The sequence below is a fragment of the Chenopodium album genome, chromosome 9 (genome assembly GCF_948465745.1).
Source record: "Chenopodium album chromosome 9, dcCheAlbu1.1, whole genome shotgun sequence".
Taxonomy (NCBI): domain Eukaryota; kingdom Viridiplantae; phylum Streptophyta; class Magnoliopsida; order Caryophyllales; family Amaranthaceae; genus Chenopodium; species Chenopodium album.
Window position 1 is genome coordinate 36,795,001 of NC_137842.1, and position 11,887 is coordinate 36,806,887.

Sequence of the window (11,887 nt, forward strand, 5' to 3'; positions counted from 1 at the left end):
CCGTTGGAGGTCATCGTAATTTCGAGGCTAGATTTCGAAGTATGAGCCCATCAAGGTCGGGAAAATCACGCGTCAAAGGTATAATTATTATCTCAATATTTTCATTAGGTTAATTATGTTTATGGTTTTATTTATTGCGAGTGCGGTCATGTTTTTGGGTTTGTTTCCGCGGTGAGTCGGACTCACCAAACCCCAACAATTTCCTTGACTACTTTGATCATCGTCTATTCAACACACAAACAAAGTGGGGGATAGCTGTAGACACCTACTTTTGGCCTCTTATCCCAAAAGTAAGTGCAATGATGTTACAAATTTCCGTTCTTCATGTTAGATCAAAGTTGAAGTGTTTATGGACTACGAAATGCATTATGAATTACGTTAAAACTCATATTTGAGACCAAGTAATCTTAGAGCCTTTTCGATTACTTATTAGGCCTAAAATGTGCTCATACATGTTTAAACTTGATTAATAACGGACCCAAATGAGGCAAATGCAATGATTCGATCCAATGGATCTTACGTTGTTGAAAACCGAGCCAAAAAGATAAAACTACCATCACATTTCCATTCATGGCCTATACATATAGATAGCCCTTTCAAACAGATTTCCAACGGTATATTATAAACCCAAATCCGAGTTAAAACGAAGAAGTTATGATCAAAACACTAAACCGAGCCCTAAAACCGACACCCTTGCACTACAACGGTCAAATCTTTTGATCTATAACAGATTTAAACCTAATTTCAACGGGATCAGAAATTAGACATTCATACCTTTCCAATGATATCCTACACTCCTAATTCCAACTTTGCAATCAAAAGTTATGAAAGTTTTTAAAACGCGTTTTCGCATAAGGAAAATCGCATCCCAACGCAACTCAGTAAGTTGCGCGCGCACGACTCATTGAGATGCGCGCGGCAACTAGTGCAACTCAGAGTGTTACGCACGCCACCTGACGGCGCGGCTTTAAAACCCTAAACCTAGATCCTTACGCCTATAAATAGGAGTCTTCGTTCAGCATTATGAGGACCGGAAAATCAGAATTAAAAATTCTAGCATTCTCAAAACCCTAATCTCTCAAGTTCTCTTACTATCATACTAATTTTCTTCTATCATCCAAAATACTTTCCAACCCTAATTGAATTCATTGAATCTTTGGAGGTACGAAGAAGAAAGAAAGTTAATAAACACATTAAACAGAGATTTAACATAAAAGAAGAAAGCTTAGTTTCCTGATGAGCACTTATATAAATAACTTTTCTTTTATTTTTTAAATAACTTTAATTGAATAGATAGTGTTGTTTGATCACTTAAAACACACTTCTAATTAATTAATTTACATAGTATTCTTTTTTTAATCAAGACTAGAATTTGATAATTAATTGTTGTTTTATGACTTAAGACAAGGCGAATATTGTTTATTTTGTTCTTGTCATGAATATTGATTAAATAAGAATAACGACTTTTGCAATATAATTCCTACGGGATTGAAACTTGTAAATAAAATAATCTAACTTAGTTTTTAGGAACCATGTTGCATATATTGTTTCGTGATGAAATTGTGAAAAAGGAAGAGCTAATAGAGGTCGTACTAGGGCTAAGATAGCAAATCCCCTCTAAAAGGAATGTTATATTGATACCCTTGCTCCCGAACTCATTTCTGGTTTATGTAGACCAATTTGGGCATGGTAAACTTACGATTCGTGCTAATTATCCCTTGAACTTTACTTGGGAGAAAGGCATGAACGAGGTTTATGAGTTTTCCTAAAACTCATTGGCGACTCCTACTTGTTTCTTACAAAAAAGCGTGATGAGAGTATCATTTCTAATTCAAGGTCTCCCAAATAGTTAGGAATTCAAATCCTAATACACCGTAACAATTATATTGTAATGTCCTAGGCTTTTAAAGGGACATGGGCATCTAAGGAGAAGGATCCCTTACAATGGGAACACCCTCCTTACACTCACTACGTCTTCAATTATGTTTACCATTTCCTCCTCCGTTTTATTCATAATGGGACCTCTGGATCCTCCATCTAGACACGACTTTCCTTGAGGACTTAATTAATTTAATTTTTTCTTATAATTTTATAATCGTATCTAGCATTAATGCCTCGACCAACTAAGAATCAAGGGTTTGACGATACACCACTAAGGAGTGATGTCAAAGTTTTGAAATTGTCAGCTGATGAAGGTGGTAACGGGAAGAGGAGTTGCAAGTATTGCAACGAAGAACTAAGTTGTTCTTATTCTAAAGTAAAAAAGTGTATGATTAAAATTTCCTACCAAGGTATTTCACCTTGTACAATCATAGACGACATATATTGCGAGATTAAGAGGGAAAATGATGAAGCTGAACAGAAGAAAAGGTCTCGTAATTTAAGCATCAAACAAAAGTAGGATTACGTCTCTCTTCATGAAGGTTCGGATTTAGCTCATTCAAAGAAAAGAAAAGGTGCATTGGAGTTATCTTTTAATGTGTTAAAAAGGGAAGAAGATGACAAAGAATGTCCTATGACGTTTTATACGGGTATGCTCTCTTTCAACTTTGTAAGAAATCTTTACTTCAGAAAATTTTGTCAAAGGCTAGCCAATGGACACTTGCATGGGTTTCTTCCTCCTACTTATGGAAGACTCAAAACAACTTTACTATTTCAATTGAAAGCTCATGTTGCAAAATTACTTTACCCAATTCGAGACAGTTAGGTGAAGAAAGGAGTTTCAATTTTCTCTAACGGTTGGCAAGATCTTACATCAAAGCCTTTGATAAATATAATGGCTGCCTCAGATGCTGGCTCTATTTTTTTGAAAGCTTTTGATGCAAGTGAAATCCTTACAAAAGACGCTGACTATATGGTAGGTTTGTTCTCTGAAATTATTGAAGATGTAGGTTCATTTAATATTGTTTAGATTGTAACTAATAATGCTGCAAATTATAAAGCAGATGGTCGTGCAATTAAAAAAAAAATCCTACAATTTTTGGACACCTTGTGTTGTTTATTGCGTAAACTTGGTTTTGAAATCTATATGTGAACCTAGTGAGAAAGTTGACTATTACAAAGAGTGTAAATGGATTTCAGATTTAGTGAAGCAAGTTGATGAAATTAATTATATTATTCAAAATCATGGTTTGTTCAAAACAATTTTTGAACGTTATTTTGATTTTAAGACTCTTTAAGGTTGTTGAAACTAGGTTTGGGTCTAAGATAGTGATGACAACTAGGCTAAGAATTGTAAGCGATGTTCTTGAAAAAACTGTGATAGATCTTGACTGGAAGAAATATAAGGTTAATGGGAAGGGTGCTGTTGAACTTAAGGCGAGGGAGTTTAAGGATTTATTCACTTCTACAAATTTGGCCAAAGAGACCCGTTTGAATTAGCCAAAGAGATTGCCTTAGAGGCGATCTCTAGCACAGCGATCTCTTTGACAAAGAGACTGTTTTGTTAGAGGTGGTCTCTAGAATGGGAAAGCTGAGACCACCTCTTGAAGATAAGCGGTCTCAATTTTGAGAAAGTTGAGACTGCCTTTATGAGAAAAGCGGTCTCTCTTTTCTAAAAACTAAGACCGCCTATCTAAATTAGGCAGTCTTTGTTAGAGGAAGTTGAGACCGCTTTTTAGGTATAACGGGTCTCTTTGGTCTCATTTTAAATAAAAAAAATTTAAAAAATTTAATTTGATTTTTAAAATTTAAATTACAATGTATAAAATTGTTGGAAAAATTCCTTGTATCAAATGCAGAAAACTTGAAAATAATGTACTCCAAATTCGTATATAAATTATTGTAATCAGTACAAAAATAATTACATTAACATATAAAATGTAGCTAATCTTAAGTACTCAAACTTCTTCGTCTCAAGATTTTTTTTTTTTTTTTTTTTTTTTTTTTGTGAAAGCAGCATATCTGTCAAAGCAAAAACCACATAATTAATCAATAATAATTAAGATTGAGAACATACCACAAAACAACTTACCATTAAAACGATGAACACTAAACAAATTAAAAAAAAATCGGGTTCAACTCTCTTTAAAATTTGTTGCAATGCTTCTGGGTTTAAAATTTGTTGCAATGCTTCTAGGTTTTCAAGTATACATAATATAATTCACCCACTAACTTAACTTCATGAAACTAACAACATACAAAAACTTGAGAATTCCACTAAAATAACAAATTAAACAACAAATTAAAAAATGAAGACAATTATGAATTTAAACACATACAATGGTAACAGAAGCAATTGCAGCCATATAAACAATTACTCACTCAGAAAAAAAAACGCAAAATTACTCACCCATATAAACCCAGAAAAAAAAAAATATATTACTCACCCATATAACAGTTGCCTCTACCAAAATAATCCCAGAAAAAAACGCAAAATTACTCACCCATATAAACAATTGATATTCGTAATAAATAAATATAAAATTGAAATTTATTACTCAAATTAAAAACCCAAATCAAGAAAAAGATGAAGAATAAGATCCGAAAATACCTTGAGCACATTCGGCTTTAATTTGATGGGGTTAAAGAGTGATGAGTGTCATTTATGGCACTCATAGGGTAGTCTTTTAGGATGATTTCATCCCTTTTTCATGCTTCTTCTCTTATTTTTTGTCCTTTTTCCTTTAGTTCCTCTCTTTCCTTCTTTCTTTGTGTTTTTCGTGTTTTCTTTGTGTTTTCCTTTATTTGGCCCTTTTTCCCTTTTATTCCTTTTCTTTGTTTGCTCTTGTAGGTACCTAAGAGTTGTCTTTGCAAAGGGATCAAGATGAGCTATATTGACTAAGCAAGGAGGAAGCAATCTGCTCAGAGAGGGCTTGGAGTGGGCTTGGAGAGGGCATCATCTTTTGCCATTTTGCCGCGGGCGCGGATCCTAAAGGCACGGGCGCGGGTTATGTTGCACCAAATTTGCCAAAATCGACCAGGAACTCCCCGCGGTTGCCCCGAGGGCTCCCCGCGGGCGCGGGTGTGGCCTAGACAGCCCGCGGGGTTTGTTATGGGTTTCGTACCCATTTCCCCGCGGGCGCGTGATTTCTTTGAGAGGGCGCGAGGAACCTGTTTTCCTTCTTTGCTTATATTTACACTTGTAATTCCTTTTTGAAAACTAACTTTTAGATAATTTTCATTAGCTTAGTTTTAGAGAGAGAAGTTAGAAAGAAGTTCTTGGAATTAGATTGGTATTTCAACATTGGTTCAATTGTGTTTGGATTTCTTCTTCTTCAATCATTAATATTAGTGAGAATCTCTTCTTTTAGTTCATCTCTTTGCTTGTTTGTCTTATTTTCATGTTTGATTATTTGATTTCCTTGGATTTGAATTTGGTATTGTAGTTGTGATATTTTTTTCTCTTGATTTTGATTTAGAATGATGATCAATGCAATTTCTAGTGATTTGTTCTTGAGTTATACCATGATTAGTGAGTAGATTAGTTGCTAGGGAGAAGGGAAAGCATGCTTGATTGATTATTTGTGCTAGTTGATGATCATTGATTGATTGAATTGTTGCAATTAAATTGGTTGACGTAGTTTTGCATGTGATTAATTAGATTAGGAGTGATCGACCTATAAGATTAATCTAGATTGTATTGCAATTCTTAATGACATGAACCATCAATTTGAGAATTGCTTTAATTTATTGAGTTTGATTGTGATTTTCCTTGATTAGCCATTCATAGTGACCCCTAGCTTGTCTTATAGTAAATAGCTTTTGGATTCTTTTGATTGCTACTATTGTTTGTCCTTTGCAATGCTTGAATCAATTGAATAAACTATCAATTAGCATGATTATTGAACTTGCATGTTGAACCTACATCCCTAGTGTTTAGTTTCTTGAATTACTTGATCAATATAGCTTTGTTACCATAGTACCAACCATTTTCTCACTACAAGCTTCGAAGTAGCTTGACTTAGGCTATAGTTAATACCGACTCACTCCTTTGGCTTCGACCCTCGACTTGCCTTATACTCGTATTAGGTTGGTTTAGGTTGTATAAATTGTATTTTATCTAGGGATAGATAATTGATGACACGTTTATTCCTTTATCAAAGAGGAGCAGGAATCAATATTGATTGGCTGATGTTGTTGTTGACGATGGAGTTATTTTTTTGACCAGTTATTACACTTAGAATTCCCATTTTTGTCTCTCTTATTACAATAATTTGATTTCTTCTGTTGTAGCGAATTAACTTGCCAAAGGTTGATTTTTTGCTTGACTCACTTCCGATGTCGTCTTCTCTAAAGTGACAATCTTGTTATGGCGGATTTGATAAAGCAAGGTGGATGCGGGTCATTATTTTCACTCGACTTGGTCGGATATAAATCGGGTGAGGAGATAGATTAGGAGGAAGTAGATCATGGTGGTGGTAGTGAATTCATTTATTGGAAGAGAAGGAGAAGCAGTTGGAGAGAGAAAGAGGAGGGAGAGAAGGAGAAGCAGTAGGAGCGGCGGATGAAGGTAGGTTTGTGAATTATTAGGGTTTCATTTCCTTTTTATATTATTTGTAGATTAGGGAGACCGGTTAAGTTGTCACGGGTCTCTCCTAATAAGTTTTTCAATTTTTTTTATATAAAATAATGAGAAAGCGATTATGTACTAACGCAGGTCTCTCCTTTTAAATTTTAAAATAAAAAAAAAAAATTTAAGAGAGACCTGTTATGTACTAACGCAGGTCTCTCCCTTTTAAATTTAAAATTAAAAAAAATCAAGAGAGACCTGTTATCTATATTAAAAGGTCACCGTTTAATATTCACTTCTTAAGACAATACAAAAGAGACCCGTTTTTTGTAATATTGGGTCTCTTGAAACAAAGAGACCAGTTATCTACTAAAACGATCTCTTATTTACGGTCTCTTTGAGGATTTTTGTAGTAGTGATTGGTGAGTGATGGATGGTGGGATAAACTTGATTATTTTCTTGAATTTACACTACCCATGATGAACTTCTTGAGGGTTGCTGATACAGACTCATGTGTCTTACACTTAGTGTGTGACATGAGGGATACGATGATCGAACAGGTGAAAAAAGTTATTTTCGATAATGATGATGCCGATTATCTCACAAGATTGTCTCCACACTACTACATTTTTTATCAAATGCGACGGTAAAAAGAGAGTTAATAAAACGACCCTTTTATCACCATTGCATTAGATAAGCTATATACAACGGCTTATACTTTATATATGAAAAAGGGGGGCTAATGCGACGACATTAAGAAGCCGTTGCATTAGGTGTGCTAATACAACGGTTTGGAAGGCTGATGCAACGGCAGTAGTCCTTATCCACACAATAAAGTTAAATACAAGTACCTAATTTTTTCTCCCACTCTTTTTCTGTCTCCCCTTCACTCTGACTTTCTTTCTTTCTCCTCAGCTCCATTAAAGCGACATACTTCGAGTATTCCATTGACACGCACTCTGAGCTTTCTTTCCTCCACTAAAGTTGAGTTGAGTTGCGTATTTTTTTTAATAATCATCGAATAACAATTTAACAATCTAGGATTTCACTATCTTTGATTTTATTGTCAATAGAGATAATTTAGGGTTCTTTGGTTGATTAACAAACTATTTTTGAATCTTAATTGCTTTGAATTTATGGTGATATAATTTCCTTGCTATGTTTCACATTTACTCGAGTTGTTGTGGAGCTTTTGAAAACTAGAAGAATTACCACTATCAGCAACACTCGGAGATCCAATATACTTCGCGCAGACCACCGCACCACCACAAGTGGATGCCACCAATGCTGCCGCATCTGCAGCACTGCTAAGGGCTAGATTGGTATTTTTATTTTTCCTAAATTTCCAATTCCACTTTCGGTTCTTTTAATTGCAATTTATGTATGTAGATTTTCTTGATTTCAAATTGTCTATTGAAATGAAACTATATTTGGTAGATTATTTGATATAAGAGCAATGAAATGTTTGCTGGTTGTTTGACAAAATTGAATTGTATTATTTGATTAAAAATTTAAACCTTTACTTTGGTGTTTATAGATTATATAAAACTACTCAAATTACTTAATTTAGATGCAAAAGTTTTAATTTGATCTGATGGTCTTGCCTTTTGTGGTGTGTAAATGCAAATATAGTTGGTTCATTGGCCGTACGACCATGTCATACTGAAACCCATGATGCAATAGATTCTGCCATTCTTTGTATGTAATTTGCTTGTTTTTTTAGGGGAATTCGTATGCGGCTCTAATATAAGTTTGTTTTGGTTATTTTATTATGAAACAATTAGGCTCTGTACATAGGATTTAGATCTTAAAATTGGTTATATTTAGAAATGAATCTATTGTTGCTTCATTAGCATATGGGTTTGAGAATCTTGGATTAGTAATGACTAACAATAAATGTATGTGAACTGTTCTTATATTGGCTTTTTTGAGAGAATAATTTCAGATAATTATAGGGTTAATATTCCTCATAACATATTAACTATTTGTGTTACATTTTAATTACATGAAGAAAAGAGTAGGGTGGACAAAATTTAGGAGGAAGAAGGTTATTATATTGGCTATATATTTATTATTGTGAGTATGTGACTTGGTTGAATTAAAGAAGAATAGGAATTGCTTGTATATCCATCACTAGGGTCCGTCTATCTTTGTCTATTGCACACAACATGTTCTTTCTTTACTTTGTTGTTATATCAATTCATATACTATATGTAGTTTAATTGTATGCTTTTCTCAGGTAGGCTTACTCTATCACTATGGTGTATTTTACCCAAAAGTGAGAGTAGATGAAGGCATGAAATAGGATTTACAATGCAGCAATGGAGATACAGTTAATAGAAAGGAGAGTATTTTTTTATTTTTTAAAGTTTTGAACCTGAAGTATATTATATTAACTTGTTTTAAACCCCCCTGTTTGCCTTTTGTGCGTGCAGTTGAAGCTCAAGTGCTTTGAATATTAATTAATGGGTTAGTGTCAAATTATCTTTGTTGATTTTGTGATTGGTTGCACAATATTGGTAGTGCAATTATGTCATTGGAGTTTAGACTTTACTTTAATTCAATTATTAGACTTGGAAGAATGAGTAATTATTAGCATTTTTTGGAGTTTAGACTTTACTTGAATTAAATTCGCATAGGCATGTGATTTAGGTGTAGGATAAATTTTTAATCCTAGTTCCCTTTTATTACTTTGTATCATATACTTATATGTCCGGTACCCATCAGGTGTAATGTTGCTGGTTTGTACTCGCTTAGAAGCAAGTTCGACACGTGTCTATTATGTTTTGGTATATTTCTTGCATGTAATTTGATATGCTTAACAAAATCCTTTCGGATCCGTGGCGAAATTAAGTTTGCAACTACTGCTGCCGTGTCGAGGCTGCTGCTGCGGCTGCCTGGCAAGGTTGCAGCTACTACTACACAGTTGGCTTTAAAAGGTTGCAGCTGCTACTGCCCTATAGAGGCTATTGTTGCCCTGGCAAGGCTGCAGCTGCAGCTACAGCTGCTACCACTCTGCTACTACTTGTGAAGTTTTATGCTTTTGGAAAGCTGAGAAAAAATATTAAATGTGAAATTTTATGCACTTGAATTTTGAACAATGAACTGCCACATGAATGGAGTTTTGGGTTAAAGAGGCATGAATAAGTAGATGGAACATGAAACATTGAAAATAATACAAAAAAGGAGAACTGGGTTACTGTAAAGACATTAGTCTCGTGGATATCCAAATATATTTTAGTCATGAGCTTTGAATTTTCTCAATTCCCTTTATATGGCATTCTGGTTATGTCCATATGGTTTAGGTGTTAGCTAGCATATAGTAACTAGTAATGTCTACACTTTCATTCCTTGAATGTCTAATCATCCTCGTGTTTTAAAAATCTAACTTAAACAACAAAAGATTAAAGTATTTGCTATTCTGCTTCTTATTAAACAGAGAGGCTGTAGAGAAGCTTTTTAAGGATATGCATGAAGCGGGAATTGACTGCACTGGTTTTTTAACTTCTTTAACGGGTATATATCTTTCATTTATTATTCATGAGCTAATTAGTTTTTAACAATAAGCACTGACATAAATTTAAGATGATGTAGGTGTAATAAGCACATCAACAACTTCTATGGCATGAACCTTTGCAAACAACCACCAAATAATATGATCCATTTTTCTAAACATTTGTGCCTATTAATGAACTTTAATGTTTTTATTAGACCACATCCATTTAGAGTGTCTTTAAATTAGCGATACTTGAAAGAATATGATTATGTATTTTGGGTGGAGCACATAGTAAGAGAAGAGAATATGATATTGGCTCAAGAAATAATAAAATGGTTAGTGAGCTAATTACATCCCACCCTCCCATTATCGAGTCTCAAAGGTTTATTCTTCCTACCCTTAAAACTGAGGGTATAATAAAGAAAAGTTATAGAAATTGTATTGAACAGATCTGGTTATATTGGACTTGTGACTTGTTTCATGCTCGATAATTCTTTTGAATGTAGGCTATTGGTGTTATGGTACATTTCTGTGAATTTTTGTGATGTTGAAACAACAATTATCTTAACCTGACTTGGACTGTGTCCCGGCTGTTTATCAGTTACAATATCTTTCATATAATGCTTTTAGTTGAGACAAGCTAAGTAATGCTCATAATTTGGGCTCTAATACTGAGAAGAGTTGCCGAAAAAATATATCAAGTATTATGACCCTGAGTCTATATCATTAGTAGTGTGCACTAGGGTTGACAGGTTATTTTTGACTCCTCGTGTAACCTGAGCTCTACTTCTGGTGAGAGATGTGTTTATTCCATGGCACCTCAAGTTCCTTTCATATTTTTTTTAGTGCTCAATTCTTCTATAATCCCATTTTGATTTGTATGCATGTTTTATTTATTAGGGGATTTAGATCCATTGGATGTGTGTAAACACTGCTAGAGGTGGATACTTAAACTGAAGAAGATGCTTCCCGAATTACCTCACTTGAGAAATTGGAGAAGCGGGAGAAAGAAATAATGATGCGGCCCAAAGAATTGCTTAATGTATTGTTTGGGGATCAATATTATTTAGTTTTAACTTTTAATTGTTTTGTTCTTAATTTAACTAGTGATAATTTAATTTTGTAATTTTCCTTATAGATAACAATGTATAAACTTTTAATTTATATTAATACAATTCTAATTTTTTTTTTTTTTGAAAATTCTGATTATTATTATTATTATTATTATTATTATTATTATTATTATTATTATTATTATTATTATTATTATTAGATATAGGGAACCGTGGCATTAGGGTGTATGCACCGTAACATTAGGTATATAAAACCGTGGCATTAGGTGTTATAGCTAATGTCACGGCGGTAATGTTGCTGTTGCATCAGATATTGATCTACCGCAACGGATCATTGATGTTGTGGCATTGGGTGTCCTATGCCGTTGCATTAGACCTATTTCAACGCTAGCAGATGCCACGGTACATGGTCGTTGCATTAGGCCTAATGCCACGAATTTTAACGCCTAATGCAATGAATTTGGGGGGTTGCAATAGGTCAAAAATGTAGTAGTGCCGTTTTATGATGTTATTCAAAAAGTCATTAAGTGTAGGTAGAACCAAGCCATACCCCTTACATTTCTTGGCACATTCTTCAGTTCCTAAATATTACCCTCATGAATGGATTCAAGGGGGAGGCAACATTCCAAGGGTACCTCCTCATGAAGATAAAGAGGTTTTAAGAGATGGAAATACATGTTTACATAGGCTTTTCCCAAATGTTGATGATGCTTGAAAAATCTTTCTTGAATACGGAGCTTATTCTAGGGATATAGGGTTCTTTAATGAACCTCATGTCATGTAGTTCCCTCATGATTTTTTTAGAGGAGTTTAAAATACTACTCCTACCAACAAGATGCATATTCCTTTTAGAGAGCTCATATGATA

General features: G+C 34.1%; 1 long non-coding RNA gene across 3 annotated transcripts; it reads left to right on the forward strand.

Annotated features, from left to right (window-relative positions):
* Window positions 1-7,341: 7,341 nt before the first annotated feature.
* On the forward strand, window positions 7,342-11,139 carry LOC145559736 (uncharacterized). Of its 3 annotated transcripts, none has more exons than XR_014092910.1 (4): window positions 7,342-7,773; window positions 8,691-8,920; window positions 9,891-9,967; window positions 10,848-11,139. It is a non-coding gene; the product is annotated as an uncharacterized LOC145559736 (long non-coding RNA). The 3 variants fall into 3 exon arrangements; XR_014092909.1 differs by having other exon boundaries at window positions 8,695-8,920; XR_014092911.1 differs by lacking the exon at window positions 8,691-8,920.
* Window positions 11,140-11,887: the final 748 nt, after the last annotated feature.